This window comes from Octopus bimaculoides, chromosome 14 (assembly GCF_001194135.2).
Source record: "Octopus bimaculoides isolate UCB-OBI-ISO-001 chromosome 14, ASM119413v2, whole genome shotgun sequence".
NCBI lineage: Eukaryota > Metazoa > Mollusca > Cephalopoda > Octopoda > Octopodidae > Octopus > Octopus bimaculoides.
In genome coordinates, this window is record NC_068994.1 from 30105704 (window position 1) to 30114782 (window position 9079).

General features: G+C 36.5%; 1 protein-coding gene across 1 annotated transcript in view; it reads right to left on the minus strand.

Moving 5' to 3' along the window:
* Nucleotides 1-6219, minus strand: part of LOC106873128 (zinc finger protein 28) — a 14217-nt gene extending 7998 nt beyond the window's left edge. Inside the window, exon 1 of the mRNA XM_014920355.2 lies at nucleotides 4707-6219. The gene's annotated coding sequence lies outside the window, so the exon portion shown is untranslated. The remainder of the gene's footprint in view (nucleotides 1-4706) is intronic.
* Nucleotides 6220-9079: the final 2860 nt, after the last annotated feature.

Sequence of the window (9079 nt, forward strand, 5' to 3'; positions counted from 1 at the left end):
CTTATTCCATAAGTCTCTTTTGCTGAACTGCTAAATTATGGGGATGTAAACACAACACCAGTCATAAAGCAATGGGGGTGGGGGGTGGGGTGACCTCAGAATTAGTAACCATGTGGTTGGGAAGCAAACTTCTTATCACACAGCCACTTGGGTGGAACAGTGTTGATGTTGGCATTCCATGTTAACATTATGTATCTGGACTTTTAAAGACCAGCAGAATACAAAAGGCCCTTACTTGAAAAACAAGTTAGTGAAAGGAAGAGGATTATCATCATCACCATCGTCATCATCATATAAAGTCTGCCTTCCATATTGGCATGTGCTGAACAGTTTGACAGGAGCTGGCAAGTCAGAAGATAGCACCATACTCTGCTGTCTGCTTTGGCACAGTTTCTACAGCTGGATGCTCTTCAGACACTTTGCAGAATGTACTGGGTGCCTTTTATGTGGCACTAGCACCGGCACTAGCACCAGCAGTAAGGTTACCAATTAATTTGCAAGACAAGATTCCTCCTCAACTGAGGGACAATTAGTATTGAGGGTGCTGAAAGGTTTGTGCCAGGTGATGAGAAGTTACAGTATGAATAGAGAGACAGAAATAGGTGTCTGGCAGTAAAGAAGAGAGAGAGAGAGATGATGAAAATGTAAAAGGACATAAAATCCTGCCTCAAATAATTCTCCATCTAACCCATGCTAGCATGGAATAAATGAATGTTAAACAAAGATATTCTACATCTTCTGCTCATGAATCACTAAAAGCAAATATTAAGTCATACAGCAATTTCAACCAATTCAGGATTTCTCTTCACTCATTTGTGGTAAGAAGCTTTGCTTCCCAACCACATGGTTTGTGGTTCAGTCCCACTGTGTGGCACCTTGGGCAAGTGTCTTCTACTATAGCCTTGGGTCAACCAAAGCCTTGTCAGTGGATTTGGTAGATGAAAACTGAAAGAAGCTCATTGTATAAATGTATACATACCTATGTGTGCGTATCTTTGTGTCTGTGTTTGTCCCCACCCACTTACTGCTTCACAACTGGTGCATGTGGTCTTTATGTAACCATAACTTCATGGTTCAGCAAAAGAGACTGATAGAATAAGGACCAGGCTTTACAAAAATAAGTATTGGGGTCAATACATTCAACTAAAAACTCTTCAAGGCAATGCCCCATCATGGTCAGTCTAGTGACTGAAACAAGTAAAAATTAAAGAAAGGTCTTTACTGGAGTGTAATCTTTAAATGATGTTGTATTAGAAGTGAGGTGTTATGTTCTTAAAGAAAACTGGAAACATACTGCCACGGGTCTGAATGGGAGATAAGCCTCAAGAGAACTGAGTTTGAACCCTAGATTCATTTTCTTATCACAGTTTTCTCAATTCATCTATGCTGCTAATATTTTCACAATTTTATTTTTTTTTAATCTTTTATCATTTATTTGTGTCAGTTATTGGACTGTGGCCAAGCTGGGGCACTGCCTTCTAGGGTTTTTAGTAAAACAAATTGAGTCCAGCACTTATATTTTTGAAGCGTGGTCATTATTCTATCATCCACTTTTGCTGAACCACTAAGTTGTGGAGATGTAAAGAAACCAACACTGGTTGTCAATGCATGCATGCATACACACACACACACAATGGTTTTCTTTTAGTTTCTATCTACCAAATTCACTTACAAGGCTTTGATTGGCTCAGGGCTATATATTTTATCTTTTACTTGTTTCGGTCATCAGACTGGGGTCATGCTGGGGCACCATCTTGAAGAATTTCAGTTAGCAAATCGATCCCAGTTTTTATTTCTATTTTAAGCCTGGTACTTATTCTATCGGGTTCTTTTTGCCAAATGGCTAAGTAATGGGGACATAAACACACCAACACCAGTTGTCAAGAGGGACAAACTCATATACAAAGACACACACATACATACATACATACATACATACATATACAATAGGCCTCTTTCAGTTTCCATTTACTAAATCCATTCACAAGGCTTTGGTTAGCCTGAGGCTATAATAGTGGGACTGAATCTGGAATTATATGGTTAAGAAGCAAACTTCTTACCACAGCTACACCTGTGCCTATAAGATGCTTAGAAGATACTTGTCCAAGGTGCCATGCAGTGGGACTGAACCCAGAACCATGTGGTTGGGAAACAAGTTTCTCAATACACAGTCACACCTGCATCTATTCAGATTAGTTTTCCCCAAAACAGTCGACTAGTTAATTACTTAAAAAGTGGGACCTAATATACTTAATGTGGTGAACCAAGACATTTTAATTGATTAGATAATTAAAATTAAACTCATCACAAAGAGGGAAAGCATTATCTTAATGATTAACCTTGATCAAGAAAGCCAAAAGTAAAACCCCGGGAATTAAATTAATTATAAATACAATAAAGTGGGAGTGTGAGCCTAATCTTTGAGACTTGAGTGACAGTTGTGGACATGTTTAGGTCTTAAACCTCATCAGTAAATAGTCTAAAACCATTACTGCCAGATTTTTGAATGATCAAAGATAATATATAACTCTAGTGAACGAACAGAGTGATGCTATAATGTAAAAGAATGACTGTAGGATGGTGGATACCCAGGTTTGCCTGCTGTATGAAAAACTCAGCAAAGTGTGTGTTAACAAAATTAATGTAATGAGAAAAGACATTTCAATTGATTAAAATTACTTGCTTTCATTGTTTTTATTTCTTAAAAAAACACAAGTGTTTTACAGCAATATTCCACGTTACAATGGATGAGATGCATTCCATAAGTAAAGACATGGTTGTGTGAATACAGAGCTCCTCTTATAATCACATGTTCACAGGTTCTATCTCACTACAAGGCACTTTGGGCCAGTGTCTTCTGCTAATGCCTCAAGCTGACTAATACCTTGTAAGTAGAATAAGAAAGTGGAGGACTGTATGGAAGCCCATTATGTGTGTGTGTATGTGTGTGGTAAAGAACCCCTTCGGTCATGAATGACCATGAAGTTGCATCTAGAAAGTTCTCCTCCAAGGCACAAGTCTGGGCAAGGTTGTTTATGAAAGACCAGCAGTCATCCATGTATACCAGTCTCCCTTCTCCATACCACTAATGTTGTCCTAGGGAAAGGCAAAGCACCAGTGATGTTGCAACCCATTTCTACAACTGAGTGAACTGGAGCAACGTTAAATAAAGTGTCTTACTCATGAACACAACACACAGCTCGGTCTGAAATTGAACTCACAATCTCACAATTGTAAGCCTGACACTCTAACTACATCTGAAGGGTGAGTTGGGAGAAGATTTAATCCAGGGACTAGCTTAACATCACAACCTGACACTCAATGTTGAGGTGACGGTGTCAAATCGGATCTGTTAAAAAGAGAATGAGCGAACAGAATTTGGTTCCAGTCCATCTAGCAAGGCAGTAATTGTAAATAAGAACTGACTGGAGCCTTGAAGACCCATCTAACCCATGTAAACATGGTGAAGAAGATGTAAAAATTGCGCGTGTGTGTGTGTAATGTATGTATATTATGTAGCAGACCCTAAAGTATTTCGGATACTAAACAGAAAGGAAAGTACGCTTTCAAATAATTAAGAAATGCTTTATTTTATTATTTAAAAAAAATTTTTTTTTCACTTTTCAATATCAAGAAAAAATTTCATTTTCAAAAATATTGTTGTTTTGGAGTTAGGAATTTGTAAAAATATATGAGCAACGGAGAAAAAATGTTTCGTAATCATTTTGAAGTGTGATTGTTTTGCTGCGCTGCTTGTTTACGTTTAGTTTTAAAAGCTGCAGGACTCTGCGCGGATTATGTATGTGCGTGGGTGTACGCATACACACACACACACGTACGCAGTATTTGTATGTGTGTGTGTGACTATATATTAATTATATAGATGTATGTGTGAACAATTTAACATAAATGAATAAATAAAAAAGTTGGTAATGCTACTAATTACTTATAACTCTACAAGCTTCTTGCCTAATGTATTTAGTTAAAGACAGTAAAATAGAAAGTTATGCAATGAACACATACACCACTGCGAATGGCAAAGGTTGAGCAGTGGTTGACTATTTCACTACTAACCGGGGAGTTTGCGATGTTTGGGGAAAATGTGGAGAGATTTTATATCATACTGACATTGCTTTGACCCAGGCCAGCCTTGATCAAAAGCATTCTCCAGCTGCGATCATCTCCTCTAGTTTTATGTTTTTGTTTTGTTCCAAGCACAATATATCTAAGAATATATTAGCCAATGTTTTTACCTACTTTTTTTTTTAAGTGTGATACGAGGAGATTTGTCTGTTGTTTTTAGCAAGACAAGCGAACCCGTAGTCTCTCCGTTATTGACGCTAGTGAGAAAGATTCAGCGAAGAGAGAAACGAATAACGCATGACCGATACCAATAACATATCTGATTAAACAAAATAATTGTTTCTAATCGAAACTGAAAGATTACAAACTGTTATCATCATCATCATCATTTGTTTTCCTATTTCAATATTCTTGTTAATTAGTTAAGACATTTACATTTCGATTGTTTGCACAACTGATTTTACTTGTTTATATACACATATACATACGCACACACACACACAATAACACACTAAATAGAAACCAAAATACACGGTAAATCAGGAATGACAGCAAATTAAATTGGCATCAAAAGGGGTAGTGGTAATCGGTGAAGCTATTAGATAGTATTTAAGGAACTGTACCTTGATGTTTCGAGTAGTTTGGATTGTGTTTTGCGAAAGTCTGCTGAAGAAGTCGATCATTGTCGACAGCCAGACACCAAAACGGTGTAAGATAGAATAAGTGTCTTCTATAAAAGATTTTTTTCCAGAGAAATATACAACTATTATTTAATAAAAGAATCATATATGAGCAAAAAATGACAGTTCTGATAATCATATTGTTCTTAAGATGAGTTCTGATAGTTTTAAGATTTTGATTACACTTGTGTTCTCAAATCGATTTCCCCCTCCTACTATGCAGTGCCGTCTTAATGTAGGGCACGCAGAGCTGTTACCCGAGGGACCACCAGTCTGAAAGTTCAATGCTAGTTTATGTGAGTGGTTTGCTATCAATAAATACATTCTATATGCCCCTTTTACCTCAGGATGAGGGTGATGCAGATGTTAAGACTGTGCTGTCATTACGTTCAAATTGTTGAATCAGTATTTTTCCATTCATAATTTTTATTTGTTTGTTTAACCTCCTGATTCATTCAGATCGAGAACTATCATTAAATATGTCTCGTCATTTTAAGGTAATCCAAAACTACGTTATCGAATGAGAAATTTCATGTAAGATATTAGGGTATGATTTGCGTGTTTGGCTGCTGTTTCTAACAGACGGAACGATTATACAGATGTCTTCTCGACGTTAGGTTGTTTTATTTCGTATATTATCGATCCAGTTGTTGTTTGGCCTCAGGTCAGCCCTCACGAACAGACCTATAATCAAAGACATTACGATCAGGACCACTCCATCTTGTTTATAGCAGGAGTGTCTCTTGAATTACACTATTTAAAGTGTTCATTTCCATTATTTTCCTTCTTATTTTTATTGTTTTTCTGAGAGTAGGTTGTAATGCCAGTCATCTGGTCGCGAATTCTAGCTAGTCTATCGACCACATAGAGACTCTATCGTTGTCTTGCTTCTTCCGTTATTTGTTGTCTACGTGGTAAACATTAACTACTTTATATTTAATAATACACTTAATCATTTCTATTTATATTAAAAGATACAATACTTTCTTTAAACTGCATCAATATTCACTTGCCTACTAGGCCTGTTCTTTAGACTGCGTCTGCTCTGATGGCGGAGGCCAAAAATCATTCCATCCATGAGCTTCCAGTCAAGCAGAATGACTCGAAGACTACATTATCAAATAGGATCGTTCGTTTTTACGAACATATGGTGTGATTCGAAGGAGATCTATTTGTTATTTGAATGCAAGTATAGAAGTGCGGTTAGAAAGTTCGCTTCGCGACTACGTGGCTTCGAATCCAGTGCAACTGCATAGTACATTGGACAGCAGATAATCTATCATAGTTTCGGGTGAACTAAAAAATGGTCTTCTGAGTGAAAATGGGTGGATGGAAACTATGTTAAAGTCCATCAAAGGAGCCATTCCTGTCTTTGAGTAGTAAACTTAATCCATCGCACGGTGCCTTCAGCGTAGTATACTCGGCCCGAGGACAACTTCCTCCCTTCTTCTCTTCACTCTCAGAGATCTCTGCAAAGAATCATGAATGCTACCCTACATCCCCTCACTGTGTCATTTACAAAAAGGTTGAGTGATGGTCTATAAAACCCACACAGACATCTACACAATTTAAAAAAATTTTATGGGAGGGTTATAAAGAAAAATAAAAAAGAACTGAAAAGTTCCTCTGGTATTATATTTATGTTTTGCATGTGGTGTTGACATAGATATTCATACACAGGTGTAGTTCTGTATATTAGCTGTTAAAACATATGTATGTGGTGTTGTATATTACATGTTTACACACATGTGGGATCGTATATTTGATATTTACAGAACATGTACATACATATGATATTGCATATTACTCTATTATTTACACACGTGTGGTGTTGTATATTAGGTGATATTAGGTGTTTATGTTCACAAACATACACAAATTTTATATTAGATGTTTACACCCACAAGGGGCTGTATTTTAGATGTTTACACACATGGGGTGGTGTTATATTAGATATTTATATGCATACGCACACACTGTTTGGTGTTGTATATCTGAGGAACTAAACCAGAAAACAGGATCAAATCCAATTAATTTTAGTCAAAAGTCACAAATTTTGAGACATTTTTATTTTAGCTACCATGTCCATAACAGCAGAAAAGGCACATTCAACTATGTTGTTGGAAAGGATAAAATCTCTGCTGATCTTTAATAGCAAGTTTGTTATGTTTGGTAAGATCTTGTATACTTCAGCCACATAAGGTGTTGTTTAGAAGTTTGGTTTAGTTTCACAGTTATCACATTACATATCCATTATTTTCCCCAGTTAAAGAGAAATAGAAGAACATTCCATGAAAGGAAGTTCATCTATTCCAGATCCATGAATCTGTTGTTGAGGTCATTATGGCAACCGAAAAGGTATTCTGATATTTGTAACACATTTTGTGATGGATCACATTTACATTTAAAAAGATGTTGAAAGTGAGGAAAGATATTTCTCAAAACTTAGGTTTTTAAAAAATAGTTTTGCTGACAAGATCACTTATTGAGGTCTTGCAATCTATAATCTTTTAATTTTGAATGTCTTTATTTGATGTATTTTATCTTTACGACCATGTTCAAACATTCTTAACAATGTTTCTCCACAATCTACTGTTTTCCATTGCTCATGGTCACTGCTCTTTACTGAAGTTTGTAATGTCTGAGAATTGATCAATGAATGTTTGAATGGCTCTTCCTCTACTGTGCCTGCCATTAGTTGGTTCCCACAATAGTAGCTTGATGTATTTAATTTACTGAAAATATCAGCAAGATATTTTGGGTACAGACAATTGGAGCCTGGACAGCTCTCCAGCTGGCCAGTTCCTGTCAAACTGTCCAACCCATGTCAATATGGAAAAGCAGTCATTATGCAATGATGATGATGATGATGAAAATATCACTGGATTTTCATGAACTGGAAATCCTCTTGATCTCTATCAAAGTCCAACAGTATCACACATAAGTATGGAGGAGCAGTTTCGCACAGTATTCATTCACATACTTTTATTCTTTTACTTGTTTCAGTCATTTCACTGTGGCCACTTACTCACCTATTCTTTGTAACCCTAGTACTTATTCTATCAGTCTCTTTTGCTGAACCACTAAGTTACAGGGATGTAAACATTAGTTGTCAAGCGATGATAGGGGAACAAACACAGACACACACACATAAATATATATACACACACACATCATCATCATCGTTTAACGTCCGCTTTCCATGCTAGCATGGGTTGGACGATTTGACTGAGGACTGGCAAGCCAGAAGGCTGCACCAGGCTCCAATCTGATCTGGCAGAGTTTCTACAGCTGAATGCCCTTCCTAATGCCAACCACTCCGAGAGTGTAGTGGGTGCTTTTATGTGCCACCGGCACGAGGGCCAGTCACACGGTACTGTGTGTGTGTGTATGTATATCATCATCATCATCGTCATTTAACGTCCGCTTTCCATGCTAGCATGGGTTGGAGGATTTGACTGAGGCTGGTGAAACCAGATGGCTACACCAGGCTCCAATCTGATTTGGCAGAGTTTGGATACTAACAAGCAGTACTGGCATGCTAAATATAGCAGTTAAAATGACCTAACCACAAATTTTCACTTACACACAAAGGTGAAAGTGGGCAAATGAATAAAAATCCTAAACCCCATATTTTTTTCTCCAAAGTTTGAAATCACAGTGATTCGGGTATGTCTAACCTTTTCAATTTTCAATTATTTTCAACATTGGTACAGAGTTTTAGGATCTTTATTCATTTACCTGCTTTTACCTTTGTGGTTAAGTGAAAATTTGTCATTTGGTCATTTTGACTGCTATATTTAGCATGCTAGTACTACTTGTTAGTAGCCTTAATTATTAATTGATAACTTTTGTAACGTTAAGGGTTTTTTACGCATGCTAAGCCTTTGGTATTATTATAAACAATGATATCCTCACATATATTTAAATAATTTTTATTCACTTCGATTACCTTTTTAAAATTTGCTGCAGCATTAAAAACAGTCATCGTACACATTGGTAAAATTAATAATCTCTATAACCCTGGGGTCAGTAAGACTCGCTGAAGATGAACTAAGAGTTTTTCTCAAATTTCAAAATCACAGTCTGGCTTTTTCAATTTTCAATTATTTTCGTCATTGGTATGGGGTTTTAGGATTTCTATTCATTTACCCACTTTCACCTTGGTGGTTTGGTCATTTTGACTGCTATATTTAGCATGCTAGTACTACTTGTTAGTACCCTTAATTTTTAATTGATAATTTTTTTACCATTATGGGTTTTTACACATGCTAAGCCACTGATATTATTATAAACAATAACATACTCATATGTAT